General features: G+C 40.0%; 1 protein-coding gene across 1 annotated transcript in view; it reads right to left on the bottom strand.

The window, feature by feature from the left end:
* Nucleotides 1-5,522, bottom strand: part of LOC309396890 (uncharacterized protein) — a 393,556-nt gene that overhangs the window by 367,377 nt on the left and 20,657 nt on the right. The window lies entirely within an intron of this gene.

Raw genomic sequence — 5,522 nt, 5'->3', positions numbered from 1 at the left:
GCTGTATCTCTTTTCTTCAGAGTGCGCCGAAGGAAAACATGGGCCGGGCTGCCAAGAGAGTTGCGATTGTGTGAATGGAGGTCGGTGTGATCCGAAGAGTGGACACTGTCGTTGCTATGACGGCTGGACCGGTGGAAAGTGCCAGAACGGTAAGTCGTAATGGCATTGGTTTTTTTCCTTGGTGGCCGGCGGGAGATCGATCCCTACAAATAATTCGCGACTTTCGACGCTTCATTTAGTGACCGTTCAACATTACAACAGTGACTGACCATCCTTTTCCCCATGATCTTTGTGTCATCCCCCGTCACGTGATCAAATTGACTCGTACTTACGACGGTCGCAACATCCTGTGTGTGTGTGTGTGTCACGCGATCCCATTTTTGCGACTTTCCGACAAGCAAAGTCCAAAGGGGAAGGCAGATTCACTTAACGACCGCGTGACTAACTAACTTAACAAGTGCGGTGTTTCGTGGAACAACGGTGGCGGGAAAAGCCGTAAAACGAGGCAAAAGGAATGTTTCACTTAACAGCGGGAATTTGGGGCGCGATTCCGGCTGTAAGCCGAGAGTGGCCTGTTTTACAACCGGCGTGGGAAACTCCTGGGAATGTATTGGAAACCGCCTCGTCCTCTGGAATTGCCAAGATGGTCTTAGAGGTCATCTAGTCCAACCCCCTCCTGCAAAGCACCTAGAATAAATGCCTTTGTTTTAAAACCTCGCGCAATATGTGTCCGTACACAATAAGTACAATTCGTTGTTGTTTTTCAGCCGTTCCCCCTCTTTTTTTCCCCAGCCTGCCCCGAAGGTACGTATGGAAAAGGCTGCCAGGAGACGTGCGACTGTGAGCATGGCGTCTCGTTGTGCGACCACATCACAGGGGATTGCGATTGTCCGCCGGGATGGCGCGGAACCCGTTGTGAGAAAGGTGACAACTCAAAAGAGGATTGTTTGTTTCTGAATGACCCTTTTGGGGGGCGGAGAGGAGGTCTGCATACGCTCTGCACCCCAATCTCTTCGTATTTGTTTTCCACAAATTTCCCCTCGGTTGGGTGTGTTGCTTTTGAAAAAGGGGCTCCCCCCCCCTTTTTAAAGAAAGCTTCTGGAGCCTTGAATTCTGGGTCCCAGCCGATCCCAGGATGATAGAGAATCGGAATGGGAAGGAAGGGTCCCCTAAGGGTCATCTAGTCCACCCCTCTGCACAGGAGTGAAAGCATCCATGGAAGGGGGGAGAGGGAGGAGATGGTTCCCTTCTGGTTCCATCTTGCGGGAAAGGAATCCGGAATGAATGAATGATAGAACGAATGCACGAATGAATGATTGAATGAATGAATGAATGCATGAATGATAGAATGAATGAATGATTGAATGATAGTGATAGAATGAATGCATGAATGATAGAATGAATGCTTTAATCCTTGAATGAATGAATGAATGAATGAATGAAAGAATGATTGATTGATTGAATGAATGAATGAATGAATGATAGAATGAATGAATGAATGATTGAATGCATAAATGATAGAATGAATGCATGAATGAATGCAAACAAATACAGAAATAATAAAATTGGCTTCCGGTTTGTTCCCGGTGCCGATGGCAGGCTTTTTTTTAGCCTGTCAGATCAAGAGACAGTTAGAGGTGTTTTTTTACGATCTTTAACACCTCGGACACTCGTAAATTCTTGGAATTTATGAGGGAGAGATTCAGCTGCTGGGTTGAGCCCTTGTGTACCCTCCGGAGTCCGGAGTCTGACGAGGTTTGCCCCCCTTCGCAGTTGTTGTATTCTCCTGCCTTTTTGATAACCTCTGCTAAAAAAGCAGAACCAGTCGCCGGGAACAGCCTTAACATCTTAACATCTTAACATCCCAAGAAGGAAGCAAGACTTTTGCAAGTATTCTAAGTTTTAATTGGGGGAGGAAAAAAAAAAAAAAAAAGAAATCTCTTTAAAAAGAACACTACTGCTGAGTTCGAGAGGCGTGGGCTTAGAACAAAGGATTCAAAATGGCGTTGATTTATAGCTGAAAACCTACAGAAAACGAAAGCTAATTACCTGCTGATAGCCGGGGCAATAAAGGCGGAACGGCTGAAACAACCCTAACTATTAACAATCTTTAAGCCAGTTTACATAACCTGAACTACTTAAATGTCAAAGTTTTAATTTCGAGCAACTTAGAAAGAAACATTTGCAAGTATTAATTTACAGCTGAATACCTAAGGAAAACGAAAGTTAATTGAATGGTGACAGCTAGAGGCGGCTGTAAGAATTATTAATTATGGCAACGGAAAAAAAAGCTTCACCAGGTGCCACAATAAATTATCAGGATTTCAAGGACTTTATAAGGGAAGAAAATGCTTTTTTACGCAAAGAAATTAAGGAGGTTAAAGAAATGGTTCAGGATACCATTAAAAAACATGATCAACTTGATAAAAAATTACACACTTTAGCTACAGGTCTGTCAGAAGTTGTTCTTAAGGTGGACAGCAAAGTTAATCATCTGGCTTTGGATTTGGAAACTAAAACGAAGGAAACAGATTTGAAATTTGTTGAAATGGAGGGGAATATGCAGAGGATGGATAAGGAGATTATCATGATGCAATTCAGATCTATGGAGTACGCTGTTAGACTGAGGGGTATCAGAGAAAACCCTAGAGAGGACTTAAGAAAAGTTTGTGCTGATGCTCTGGCCACGTTATTGAAGATCCAGAATTCTTCTGAGATTTTTGCAAGGATTGACAAAATTTACAGAGTTAACTCACGTATTGCATCACAAAGGCAACTACCAAGGGATGTTGTGATATACTTTACTGAGAGAAATCTTAGAAATGATATTCTGCAAAATTCTTATTATTCATCTTTACAATTAGATGGGAAAACGATCGGAGTCTTTAAAGAATTACCCCCAGCGATGCTAAAGCTTAGAAGGGATTTTGGATTTTTGGTAGTGGAATTGAAGAAGAGGGAGATACAGTATAGATGGGATGTTCCAATTGGTGTTATATTTAGTTACGAAGGGGTGAGGTACCGTCTGAATACAATAGATAAAGCCAGAGACTTTTATCATGGAATACTCAAGAAAAATGCAACCCCCCCACGTACATCTACACCAACACCAGTAGATTTGGATGTCTTAGAGCAGAGGATGTTTGAGAAAGAGACAGAAGAGCAAAGAATGCAGACACAAAAAGAGGAGGAGGGGCAGGGTGCTGTAGGTGGAGTCGACCCCTCTGGATCTCTGTTGTGCTCCTTCTTGGAAGAAGGACCTTCTAAGTCTCTCACTGAAATGCCGATATTTAAACCTGTCGAACAACGTATTACCAGATCCACGACTAGACAAATGTTAGAATCTCATAAGCGCGTCGACCCTCAAATACAATGTGCTAAGAAAGAAGCTAAGAAGCAAACCGGAGCCATGGGAGGAGCAGGGCTGGAGATTGGTTTTGTGGAGAGAGATCTTCAGCAAATGCTTTCAGCGCTTCAGACCAGATCTAAAGATGCTTAAGCTATTATCTTGGAACGTGAATGGAATGAACTCCCCACAAAAAAGGAAAAAAATATTTTATTATTTGAAGCAATTTAATAATGATGTTGTTTGCCTTCAAGAGACTCATATTAGGCTGCAAGACCAGAAGTACTTAGTGAATTCAAAACTGGGAACATTTTATGCTGCCTCTGATTTGGTAAAGAAAAATGGTGTGGTGATATATATAAATAAAAGATTTTCAACTAAAGTTATAGAGGCAGATGACGCTGGTAGATATATAGCAATTCAATTTGATACAGACTTTGGTTCCATTTTGGTGCTAGGAATATATGCTCCTAACCAATGCCAAGAAAGTTTTTATAAGATGCTCCATTTAAAAATTTTAGACTGGAACTTTAAGAGTATTCTAATAATGGGAGATTGGAATGGAGTGATTTCTCCAAAGATAGACAAGAGTACAAAGACGAAATTCACTACCAAATTACCAAAGGCTTTTTTTGATTTACAAGACGATTTGAAATTAAAAGATGTCTGGAGGACGCAACATTTAAATGAGATGGATTTTTCTTTCTATTCAGATAGACATAAATCCTTTTCAAGGATTGATTTCTTTTTGTTAACACCGGATCTACTTCCTAAAGCCAAGAAATCCAAGATTTTCGCCAGGTCACTTAGCGATCATAGTCCGGTGTGGTTACAAATTGAATTAGGGATGAGGCCAAGAAGGTCTTGGAGAGTAAATGAAAATTTATTTAGATATGAAAAAAATGTTGATGAACTTAAAAAACACATGAAGGAATTTTTCAGTTTTAATATGAATAAGGGCACTCCCATTGAAATAGTTTGGGATGCAAGTAAAGCTTATATGTGTGGGGTCCTGATACATATGAACTTTAAACACAAACAAATTAGACAGAAAAGGAGAATGGAATTGGAAGATGAAATAAAACGCAAAGAACAGCTGCTTATAATAAACCCGAATGACCAGGCGCTCCAGATGGCGCTAAAGCTGTTGAAAGATCAATTTCAGATGCTTATAGCAGAACAAACAGCAACCAATTTGCAATTTGCTAAACATAACACCTTCGCCAACGCTAATAAACCTGGTAGATGGTTAGCATATACTTTGAGAAGGAATATGAATGACAGAATTATTGATAAAATTGAGTTTCGAGGGAAGATGGTATATCAACAAGAGTTGATTAAAAAATCATTTGTGGACTATTATACTAAGCTATATGTACAGGATAATATACAGAACAAGTTAATAGATGATTTTTTGGAAGGAAAAAGGGTTGCAAAAATTTCTGTGCTTCAAAAGGCAAATTTGGATTGATTATATACAGAATAAATACCAGACTAGGAGTTATTATCTAGCCTTTAGGTAAGAATGTTTAGACCGATAGATGATCAGAGTAAATAGTATATGGGATGTTTGGAATTGTTAGAGTGGTATACAGCGGAAGTCAGGGGGGTGGGTTTGTGTGGGAGGTGGGGGAGGGTTAGGGTGGAGGATGGGGCAATATATATGTATGAATAAATTAGAAGATGGGACTAATGAAACATTGTTAGGCTAGGAGAAATTTATATTAAGAGTTATAGATGTTAAATTAGCTTAGAAAATGATCAATGTGTTATTATTAATTTAAGAGTAATTTATATAGTTTTTGTTGGGAGGAGAGGGGTTATGAGTAATCTATTTTAAGATGGGGGGAGGGGAGGGGGTAAAGTGTTTGGTATAATATTTGAATGTGAATTTTTGCGGGGGGGTTGGGGGGGTATAGCATTTGTATGAGATTTATATTGTGTGGAGGGGGGGTGAAAAGGGGGAAAATTTGTTTGTACAAAACTCTTTTAATTAAAAAAAAAAAGAGGCAAAAGGATGTTGACACACTTGAATACTGGGACCTATCAAAAAAAAATGAAATTCACTGCTGAGAAAACTATGGCTTTAGAATTAGGCAACAAAAACCAAAATTGCAAGTTTAGAATAACTGGCTTAAGAACAGGATCCAGCAGTCCTAGGCAGCAATGTGCTGCA

The sequence above is a fragment of the Natrix helvetica genome (assembly GCF_964273705.1).
Source record: "Natrix helvetica genome assembly, chromosome: 9".
In the NCBI taxonomy this organism is placed as follows: domain Eukaryota; kingdom Metazoa; phylum Chordata; class Lepidosauria; order Squamata; family Natricidae; genus Natrix; species Natrix helvetica.
The sequence above is the reverse complement of the archived record's forward strand: the minus strand, read 5'-3'. Positions and strand labels throughout refer to the sequence as shown.